The sequence below is a fragment of the Pogoniulus pusillus genome, chromosome 2 (genome assembly GCF_015220805.1).
Source record: "Pogoniulus pusillus isolate bPogPus1 chromosome 2, bPogPus1.pri, whole genome shotgun sequence".
NCBI classification, from domain to species: domain Eukaryota; kingdom Metazoa; phylum Chordata; class Aves; order Piciformes; family Lybiidae; genus Pogoniulus; species Pogoniulus pusillus.
Window position 1 is genome coordinate 3,498,532 of NC_087265.1, and position 11,459 is coordinate 3,509,990.

Here is an 11,459-nt window from a genome sequence, read left to right on the forward strand (position 1 = left end):
CAGGCTAGATGAGGCTCTGGCCAGCCTGATGTAGCGTGAGGTGTCCCTGCCCATGGAGGGAAGTTGGAACTAGATGGTCCTGGTGGTCCCTTCCAACCCTGACTGATTCTATGATTCTATAACTAGATGACCTTTGAGGGTCCCCTGCAACTCAAACTATTCTATGATCATATGAAGTAGTGGAGTCAGCATCCTTGATTAAAAAAGATGTATGTGTGACACTTGGAGACACATTTTAATGGCCATGATGGTGTTAGGTCTATGGCTGGACTTGATCTTTGATGTCTTTTCCAACCAAAATGATTTTATATATATAGGTTGGACTGGATGATCTTGGAGGTCTCTTCCAACCTGGTTGATTCTGTGATATATGATTACCTTTAAATGGCATTTTAGAGTGGCCTTGGATGGGTCCCAAAATACAACCAAGTCCCTTTCCCTTCCCTGAGCCATTAAAATGGTGATGCTGAGCTACCATAGACATTTGCTTCCTTTATTCTTCTTTCATTTTGTCACCTGATGTGTGCCATTTTCCTTCATGTGCATAAATCTACAAGAGTAAAAAAAACCATCTACTATCTGTGATCAGACACAGTTCAAATAAAAACCTTCAGTTTATCATCATAGAGCTCCTGGTGACAGAGTGTGATAGACACAAGTTCACAGGGAAAAAAAACCCACACCAAGTCCTTCTTGCTGCAGTTAATTCTCTGAAAACACAGTTCCAAAACAAAAAAAAAATACAGATTTCAGTGAAAACTCAGTCATGATGCTTCAGTTTTTGCCCCCTTCAAAACATAACAAGGAACAAACAATAGCATGGTCTAAAGCAGAGCTTATATATTAGTGCTGTTGCAGCTTGCATAGATCATCTTTATGGTGTGGTCTGTTCAGGACCTGATCTTTACCTCATTGCACCACTGTAACACTTGAGATATCTTTCAATAAAAGCCTGAAGTAGAACAAAAATGAGAAAGCCACTTCCAGCCTGGACAATCCATTGGGACATTCATTATACCAAATAAACCCCTGCCCTGCAACACTCCTTTTTGTTTTTCCTCTTGATAAGCCTTTCCCAGAGCACAAATAAAGCCTTGCAACTCCAGGGAAGGTCTGGTGTTTAACAGCAGCTTAATACCATGGACGTGTCTGCATGTTATGTTTTCCCAGAGGTGTTCAACACCTTCCCATTCCCACCACCCAACAACCCATAAGCCAATATCCTCCTTAACACTTCCATACCATACCTTTCCCTCTATTTAACCACTACTCTCTATTTAACTACTACTGTGGGATTTCAATGACTTCCAGACATAATATTAATTCAACTTTATATTAAGGTCTCTACATATTTTGCCCCTAATCTTTTCTCCATTCTGCTGCTGATCAGCTCATCCCAATACAGGATGTACCTTTGCTTGGGAGAGACAATGTTTCATTAAACCATAAAATCAACCAGGTAGGAAGAGACCTCCAAGCTCAGCCAGGCCAACCTAGCACCCAGTCCCATCCAATCAACCAGACCATGGCACTAAGTGCCTCATCCAGGCTTTGCTTCAACACCTCCAGGGACAGCAACTCCACCACCTCCCTGGGCAGCCCATTCCAATGCCAATCACTCTCTCTGACAACAACTTCCTCCTAACATCCAGCCTAGATCTCCCCTGGCACAGCTTGAGACTGTGTCCCCTTCTTCTGTTGCTGGTTACCTGGCAACAGAGACCAACCCCCACCTGGCTACAGCCTCATTTTAGGGACTTGTAGACAGCAATGAGGTCTGCCCTGAGCCTCCTCTGCTGCAGGCTGCACACCCCCAGATCCCTCAGCCTCTGCTCATAGGGTTTGTGTTCCTGGCCCCTCACCAGCCTTTCACTTTCTCTGGATACCTTCCAGCACCTCAACATCTCTCCTGAATTGAGGAGCCCAGAACTGGACACAGTATTCAAGGTGTGTCCTGAGCAGTGCTGAGTCCAGGGGCAGAATCCCTTGTCCTACTGGTCCACACTGATCCTAAGCCAGACCAGGATGCCATTGGCTCTCCTGGCCACACTGCTGGCTCATGTTCAGCTACTATCTGCCAGTACCCCCAGGTCCCTTTCTACCTGGCTGCTCTCCAGCCATTCTGTCTCCAGCCCATGGCACTGCTTGGGGTTGTTGTGGCTCTGTTCTGCTTTGAATATGGAATCCAGGAGATGCAAGGTTATCTGTTTTCAGCATTAAACCTGTTGTTTGCAACTGTTGCAAAGATTATTCACCTAAAAGCATGGAATAATTGAGTCATTCACAGATTACATGGAAGGCTTGTCCTTAAAAACTGCTATCTATAGATAGCAAACAATTACTGCTGCTCTTTACATAAAGTGAAAGTAAGAGGAGTACATTAAGAACAATGCATTATGAAGAGTGTGACCAGCAGATCAAGGGAGGTTCTCCTTACCCTCTTACTCTGCCCTTATGAGACTGTACTCCAGTAGAGCAAGACTGTGCTCCAAGTAGAGGCTTCAAAGTGACCTTACTGTGGCCTTCCAATACCTGAAGGGAGCCTACAAAAAAGCTGGGCAGGGACATTTTAGGCTATCAGGGAATAACAGGACTAGGGGGAATGCAGCAAAGCTGGAAATGAGTACATTCAGCCTGGATGCTAGGAAGAAGGGGCTTGTTCTAGTGGGAGGCATCCCTGCTTATGGCAGGAGCTTGGAACTAGAAGGTCTTTGAGGTCCCTTCCAACCTAAGCCATTCTATGACTCTATAATTAAAATCCCCTGCCAAAAGTGGTAGACAGTCTAAGCACAGCAACTGCTTTAGTCTAGCCTTGAAAACCTGTTTTGTCCAATAAAAAAACACCAAAACATTAACTGATAAACACAAATATTCTTCAGAAGCTACAAACTCACATCTTAAAATTTGAAATATTCTAGCAGGAAGGGAGGGAAGGCAGGAGGGAAGGCAGGAGGGAAGGCAGGAGGGAAGGCAGGAGGGAAGGCAGGAGGGAAGGCAGGAGGGAAGGCAGGAGGGAAGGCAGGAGGGAAGGCAGGAGGGAAGGCAGGAGGGAAGGCAGGAGGGAAGGCAGGAGGGAAGGCAGGAGGGAAGGCAGGAGGGAAGGCAGGAGGGACGGCAGGAGGGAAGGCAGGAGGGAAGGCAGGAGGGAAGGCAGGAGGGAAGGCAGGAGGGAAGGCAGGAGGGAAGGCAGGAGGGAAGGCAGGAGGGAAGGCAGGAGGGAAGGCAGGAGGGAAGGCAGGAGGGAAGGCAGGAGGGAAGGCAGGAGGGAAGGCAGGAGGGAAGGCAGGAGGGAAGGCAGGAGGGAAGGCAGGAGGGAAGGCAGGAGGGAAGGCAGGAGGGAAGGCAGGAGGGAAGGCAGGAGGGAAGGCAGGAGGGAAGGCAGGAGGGAAGGCAGGAGGGAAGGCAGGAGGGAAGGCAGGAGGGAAGGCAGGAGGGAAGGCAGGAGGGAAGGCAGGAGGGAAGGCAGGAGGGAAGGCAGGAGGGAAGGCAGGAGGGAAGGCAGGAGGGAAGGCAGGAGGGAAGGCAGGAGGGAAGGCAGGAGGGAAGGCAGGAGGGAAGGCAGGAGGGAAGGCAGGAGGGAAGGCAGGAGGGAAGGCAGGAGGGAAGGCAGGAGGGAAGGCAGGAGGGAAGGCAGGAGGGAAGGCAGGAGGGAAGGCAGGAGGGAAGGCAGGAGGGAAGGCAGGAGGGAAGGCAGGAGGGAAGGCAGGAGGGAAGGCAGGAGGGAAGGCAGGAGGGAAGGCAGGAGGGAAGGCAGGAGGGAAGGCAGGAGGGAAGGCAGGAGGGAAGGCAGGAGGGAAGGCAGGAGGGAAGGCAGGAGGGAAGGCAGGAGGGAAGGCAGGAGGGAAGGCAGGAGGGAAGGCAGGAGGGAAGGCAGGAGGGAAGGCAGGAGGGAAGGCAGGAGGGAAGGCAGGAGGGAAGGCAGGAGGGAAGGCAGGAGGGAAGGCAGGAGGGAAGGCAGGAGGGAAGGCAGGAGGGAAGGCAGGAGGGAAGGCAGGAGGGAAGGCAGGAGGGAAGGCAGGAGGGAAGGCAGGAGGGAAGGCAGGAGGGAAGGCAGGAGGGAAGGCAGGAGGGAAGGCAGGAGGGAAGGCAGGAGGGAAGGCAGGAGGGAAGGCAGGAGGGAAGGCAGGAGGGAAGGCAGGAGGGAAGGCAGGAGGGAAGGCAGGAGGGAAGGCAGGAGGGAAGGCAGGAGGGAAGGCAGGAGGGAAGGCAGGAGGGAAGGCAGGAGGGAAGGCAGGAGGGAAGGCAGGAGGGAAGGCAGGAGGGAAGGCAGGAGGGAAGGCAGGAGGGAAGGCAGGAGGGAAGGCAGGAGGGAAGGCAGGAGGGAAGGCAGGAGGGAAGGCAGGAGGGAAGGCAGGAGGGAAGGCAGGAGGGAAGGCAGGAGGGAAGGCAGGAGGGAAGGCAGGAGGGAAGGCAGGAGGGAAGGCAGGAGGGAAGGCAGGAGGGAAGGCAGGAGGGAAGGCAGGAGGGAAGGCAGGAGGGAAGGCAGGAGGGAAGGCAGGAGGGAAGGCAGGAGGGAAGGCAGGAGGGAAGGCAGGAGGGAAGGCAGGAGGGAAGGCAGGAGGGAAGGCAGGAGGGAAGGCAGGAGGGACGGCAGGAGGGAAGGCAGGAGGGAAGGCAGGAGGGAAGGCAGGAGGGAAGGCAGGAGGGAAGGCAGGAGGGAAGGCAGGAGGGAAGGCAGGAGGGAAGGCAGGAGGGAAGGCAGGAGGGAAGGCAGGAGGGAAGGCAGGAGGGAGTCTGCACATTTTATTAGCTTCTTTATTTGGAAACTGTTATCCTTGCTGCAAATATATCTCCACCAGAGAAGTGGAGCAGTAGAGGGGACCCTTGCAAGGAGGAGGATGTGAGGCATCCTATCAGAGCAGCGAGTGGGAGTGCATTCCCTTGTAGCTGCTGTAATAGTAGTGGTAATTCTTAACTAAAAAGCCATCATGACAACATGGAGAAGCTGGCACAGTGCTCTCTCTAACATGACATGAATATTCCAGAGCAGGATGATAAACAACTGCAAACAAACCCAATTCATTCATAAAAATTACCTGAGCCTCACTTTGCATTGCTTTAAAGATAAAATAGGTGAAGGGTGAAAGAAGCTTCAAAACAGCATTTTAAGCTCATTTTGATGTTGTGTTCTCTCCCCCCCCCCCCCCGCCCCAAGCCTCTGAAGGAGGAAGAGCTTTGCAAAGAGGAAGCTCCAAAATTGCCATTTCGAGTGTTTTGTTTTGTTTTCAAAACATATTTGACTTAGGACAAAAGGAGGACATGGAAAAGTCTAAGGAGAGCTTTCAAGTGGAGGTAAAAGGAAAAAAAAAAAAAGGATGACCAGGAGGGCAGAATTTTGGTTGCTGATTTCTATTACATCCTGTACATCCAGTCTCCAGGCAGAACTGGGGCAAAGCAGCCAAAAAACACTGAACTCTGTCAATGCCATTCTGCCTTTTGAATGAATGTGACAGCGAGAGGCTGTGGGAAGCAATTTAGCACAAACAGAACATTTGCAAGTGAAGAACTGTAATAATCGTCTCCCATAACGCTCACATCAAGTTTCGAGGGGGGTGGTTTTTTCTGTTGTGAGGGCTTTTTTTCTCTTCCCCCCCCCCCCCCCCCCCCCCCCCCCCCCTCCAAAAGCTCTTGCTGAGTTTAGCTAGCACATTTTGTTCGGGATACTTATGACAACGACCAACAATTTGCTGCTACTGTTAAATAGTTCACTCAAACTAAAGTATGGCCAAACAGCAGTGGCAGGCTCAGTGAGCTCCACTGACTGCCATATACCTCGAAAAGCACCCAGGCAGGTGTGGGTAATGTAATGCTAATTATTTCCACATCTGCTGCAGATCAGGGGTGGGTTTTTTCTGTTGTTGTTGAATTCAGTATAGTGCAGCAACTCCCCAGCTGGGCATAGCAGCATTTTCTTACCTCAACCATGTGTCTCTGTGCAGTGGAACAGCTCTAGTGCACACCTTCAGCAGCATCCTACCAAGGGCAAGCGGCATGGGGTGCAAGCACCCCAGCAGAGTGCCATGCGAAGTAGGGCAACTGGATCCGAATTAGCTACAGGCTGCCTGTATCAGCTAAAGACTCTTTCAGAGAAGTGCCACAGAAAAATCTGCAGGTTGGCAAGTTCACATGCTAGCCTACTTGATTGCAAGGTGCTTACATTGCCAAAAACCTTCCAAGTTGAACCAGTCCTGTTCAATATCTTTATTGATGATCTGGACCAGGGGGATTGCATCCTTCATCAGTAAGTTTGCAGATGACACCAAGCTAGAAGCAGGTGTCCCTCTATCGGAGGGTAGGATTTGTTGAACCTCATTACATTCAGGGTAACACAAAACTTAACACGCTCAGACTTAGTTACTTTGTTGCCAGCCACTACTTGGACCAGTTGATCTCTTCTGAAATAGCCCTTTTAAGCCAGCAGTGATACTGCACCATTAGTTCCTACCAGAAGCAAACACTGCCATCAGGTCCAGGCAAGAGCAATGAAGCTAATGAAGAGTCTGGTGAATAGGGTTTATGAGGGGCACCTGAGGGAACTGGGTCTGTTCCGTCTGGAAAAAAGGAGGCTGAGGGAAGTAGAACAAAAATGAGAAAGCTAAAGTTGTGAGAAACATATAGAATCATATGTTTGATCCGATCAATTCGTGGCAAGAGGTCACAGACAAGGAGGAAGGGGGGGGGGGGGGGGGGGGTAGAATGAAACTGCATTCCTGCTTGCACCACCATCTCAATAAGCTTAAAGATAAGAGTAATGAGATTGGCAAAGAAGGGAGGCATGTGGAAGAGATAGTCTTTTGCATATTTAAACGGAAATGCATTCCTCCTGATGCCACCTTTCCTGTATGAGCAAATAGAAGAACCAGGACTTTGAAGTTCATGAGGAAGACACTTAAGCAAGACCCCTTACTTCATCAAAGATTACCAGAGGGACCACCGGATAAAAGGAGACCTGTGTGGAAGAGACATCTCACATTCCTAAGAACTGATAAAGAAAACCCAACCTTCTCTTAGAACTTAGTAAATATGTAATAGAATAGGGTATGAAAAGAGAAAGCTGAAGGCAAAGGGTGTGCGTTGGGGTAGATCAGTCTCCCCTTGTGCCCAGACCTGTACATTGCTTGATTCCTGCAAACTCTATTAAAGCTTTAACTTGCATGGATACCAGTTTGTGCCTGTTATTTATGACAAAGTGAACTGTCAATGAGAAAGCTGAAGTCAACTGTGCCACACAACTTGGTACCGTCAGCAAGCTTGCTGCGGGTGCACTCAATTCCCTGTCCAAAGAAAACCTGCCTTTCCCACTTTGAAAGCCTTCTGGTCCGGCGCAAGCTCACCGGTAAGCTCTGAGTGCCTCAGGGCAATGCCACAACCTTACACCTCTATTGGCCACATTCTAAAGCTTTACTCCAAATCCTCCAGCACAGAACAAAACAATGCAGCAGACTTAACAGGATGCATCAAAACCATCAGACAGCCAAAACCTGAATTGCTCTTACCTCGATGAGCCCACGCAGCTGCAAGCCACACTCAGAGCCAACGAGCAGAGGGGTGCTGCTGGATCTTATAACCAGGTCTAGTCGAAGGGGTGAATGTCCAGGGCAGCCTTGGATATAGGGACCATGAGGGGATGGAGCTCAGAACCTTGTGCTGTAGAAACAGAATACCAAGCAGGATCACAACGCTGGACTTCAGCAGGGCAAATTTTTGCCTTTCCAAACAATTGCTACAGGGAAATCCCAGGAAAGGAAACTAGAAGTAAAGGGGACCAAGACAGTGGGTTAAATTCAAGGGCCACTTCTTCCAAGCCCAAGATCAGAGCACCCCAAAGGGTAGAAAATCAAGGAAGAGAGCCAGGAGACCCACCTGGTTAAACAGGGAACTTCTGGGCAAGCTCAAGTGGAAAAAGAGAGCCTACAGGACATGGAAGAAGCCACTGGTCACTTGGCAGGGGTATAAGACTGTTCTCAGAGGATGTAAGGAAGCAACTAGGAGTGCTAACCCTCCTTAGAACTAAGACTTGCAGGAGAGACCCAGGACAGAAGAAAGAGCTTCTTTAAATACATTACAGCCAAAATTAACACCAAAGACAATTAGACCTACAGCTAATAAAGTGGGTGCCCTGGTGATAGAGGATAAAAAGAAAGCAGAACTTACCAAAAGAAGTGTTGAGACACAGCAGAACTTCACAGCCACCCAGGAGCAACAGACTCAGCACTACCTCCTTCCACACTGCCTAGGCACTGTGTGCACTGTGGGAGAAGTCTGCCTAACACCAGCCTCAGCTGCTGCTCATCACCAATCAGGCCAGGTAAGCAGTCTCAGCTGCTGTTCATTACCAATCAGGCCAGGTAAGCAGCCTCACCCAGCCCCACATGGAGCCCCACAGGCTTTTACTTCTGATATACTTAATTCTGATCTCCAAACTACCTTACACATTTTTTTTTTCATTGCCATTAGCAACCAGGCCTGAAAACAACAAATGTCCTGTACCTGTCTTCAGAGCTTGAGAGGCTGTAATTGGGCCAGCAATGTGCCCCTGTGGCCAAGAGAGCCAATGGCAGCCTGAGGTGCACTGGGAAAAGTGTTGCCAGCAGGGCTAGGGAGGTTCTTCTCCCCCTGTATTCTGGTGAGCCCTGGAATACTGTGTCCAGTTTTGGGCCCCCCAGTTCAGGAAAGACAAGGACCTGCTAGAGAGAGTCCAGCAGAGAGCCACAATGACTGGGGAACTTGAGCATCTGCCCTACAAAGAGAGACTGAGAGCCCTGGGGCTGCTTAGTCTGGAGAAGAGAAGACTGAGAAGAGATCTGAGCAATGTGTACAAATATCTGCATCAAGTGCCTGGGATCAGTCTCTTTTTGGTGGTCAGCAGCAATAAGAGAAGGAGCAACAGCTACAAACTGGAACAGAGAAGGTTTCAGCTCAGCATGAGGAGAAACTTCTTTGCAGTGAGGGTGACAGAGCCCTGGAGCAGGCTGCCCAGAGAGGCTGTGGAGTCTCCTTCTCTGCAGACTTTCCAAACCTGCCTTGATGCATTCCTGTGTGACCTACCCTAGGGGATCCTGCCTTGGCAGGGAGGTTGGATTGGGTGATGCTCCATGACAGGACAAGGGGCAGTGGCTGCCCAGTGACAGGACAAGGGGCAATGGGTGCCCAGTGACAGGACAAGGGGCAATGGGTGCCCAGTGACAGGACAAGGGGCAATGGGTGCCCAGTGACAGGGCAAGGGGCAATGGGTGCCCAATGACAGGGCAAGGGGCAATGGGTGCCCAATGACAGGGCAAGGGGCAATGGGTGAAAGCTGCTGTATAGGAAGTTTAACTTAAACATGGGGAGGATTCTTTTTCCCTGGGAGGGTGATTCCAGACACTGGACCAGGCTGCCCAGGGAGGTTGTGGACTCTCCCTCTCTGGAGATATTCACAACCAGCCTGGATGCATTCCTGTGTGATCTGCTCTAGGTGGTCCTGCCCTGTCAGGGGGGTTGGACTGGATGAGCTTTGGAGGTCCCTTCCAGCCCCTGACATTGTGTGGTTCAGTGAAATTTCATCCCATTTTCTCATTAGCTGGGGGGCACACAGACAGTGCTCTGATTCCTTGCATCTGTGTGCAGGCTTCTCCTTTATTTCCATGCCAGCCTATCTCCTGGGTTATTTACAGTTTCCTCCTTTGGTCCTTCCAGGTCCCTTCTGATGAATTTTTTTTTTTTAGTATAATGTCTCAGTGGCATCAAAATACTTTCTATAAACATCACATTTCCTAACAGCTCTAGGGCTTAAACATGAATGTTATTTTCCTTTGCCACCTGCCTCAAGTGCTGAGTCACACCACAAGTGATTTCTTTGTGGAAACTCCCTTTTGAAAGGGACAGCTAAATGTCTACGAGTACATAGTGACCTGCCAGATCATAAGCTGCATCCAGTAGCAGGAAAGTGTTTGGTGTCAGTCACATTTCTTCCCTTACAGACAATGGAAATGGTTTTCTTTCTACATATTCCATTAGGCCCCAGCTCTGATGGGTGTCTTCCTGCCCTGATTGATGATCTCTCTATTTCCCTCACACTTTTAAAGAGAAATGAGACTGCCATGATCTCCTTTTATTACCTTCTACTCTACAGCAAAATCAGAGAATCAAGCAGGTTGGAAGGGACCTCCAAGCTCATCCAGCCCAACCTAGCACCCAGCCCTGGCCAATCAACCAGACCATGGCACTAAGTGCCTCATGCAGGCTTTGCTTCAACACCTGCAAAGACAGCAACTCCACCACCTCCCTGGGCAGCCCATTCCAATGCCAATCACTCTCTCTGCCAACAGCTTCCTCCTAACATCCAGCCTAGACCTCCCCTGGCACAACTTGAGACTGTGTCCCCTTGTTCTGTTGCTGCTTGCCTGGCAGAAGAGATGAAACACATCTGGCTGCAGCCTCCCTTCATGTAGTTATAGACAGCAATGAGCTCTGCCCTGAGCCTCCTCTTCTGCAGGCTAAAGAACCTCAGCTCCCTCAGCCTCTCCTCATAGGTTCAAATTCTCTTCAAATGGCTTGGATTGGAAAGGACATTTAAAGTTCATCTAGTACAGGAAGGCTGGAGAGGGACTATTGACAAGGTGACAGGACAAAGGGTAATGGGTTTAAGCTGGCAGAGGAGAGATTCAAATTGGATGTTAGGGAAGGGTTATTTGCAATGAGGGTGGTGAGACACTGGCACAGGTTGCCCAGGGAGGTTGTGGCTGCTCTCTCCCTGGAGGTGTTCAAGGCCAGGTTGGATGAGGCCTTGAGTGACCTGTTCTAGTGGGAGGTGTCTCTGCCTATGGCAGGGGCTTGGAACTGGAGGAGCTTTGCAGTCCCATCCAACCTAAGCCATTCTGTGATTATGTGGAACCTCCTATGCATATCTCCCCCTTCTGCCATCTTCCTCATACACCAAGGATTACTCACATCTGTCCAGTTATCACAACACATATGAGCTCCATGTGGCAGCCAAGGCTCTACCTCTGAGATGAGTTTTGAGAGCTCTCTGCTCCAGGAGTAGTTTGCATAACCCTCACCCCAAGATCTGGGTGATTTCCCTCCCTTAGGAAATGCTAACCTTTTCACAAGTTAATTCCAACTGTTCCTTCTGCTTGTTGTGTGTGATTTTGGATGGTGTCAACCTGCTGCTTTTATGAGTCAGATCCCCATAACTGCAAAATGCAATTAGCACAGTTTGGAGCATCCATAGTTGCATTTCAGTTTTGTGCCTCAGATGAAAGACCTATTTCTCATATACCCTATATTTATGTAGCATGCTATACCCAAAGCTCTGCAACATAATGTTATGTATGGGTATCATCTTGCAAACCAACTTAAACCAAAAAGTGCAGTGCTTTAGAACTTACCTTCATAAATAAAGTGCCTTTGACTCACTTCCCCCTCGCTAATTACACTCATTTATTCTAACATGCAGTGTTCAGTAAGCACAGGAT

The 11,459-nt window shown here is 49.7% G+C and overlaps 1 long non-coding RNA gene across 1 annotated transcript in view; it reads right to left on the reverse strand.

The window, feature by feature from the left end:
• LOC135187515 (uncharacterized) overlaps nucleotides 1-8,262 on the reverse strand; it is a 172,823-nt gene extending 164,561 nt beyond the window's left edge. Inside the window, exons 1-2 of the long non-coding RNA XR_010307355.1 lie at nucleotides 8,155-8,262; nucleotides 7,497-7,647 (exon numbers count right to left, since the gene is read on the reverse strand). This is a non-coding gene — a long non-coding RNA (uncharacterized LOC135187515). The remainder of the gene's footprint in view (nucleotides 1-7,496; nucleotides 7,648-8,154) is intronic.
• Between the last annotated feature and the right edge of the window lie 3,197 nt (nucleotides 8,263-11,459).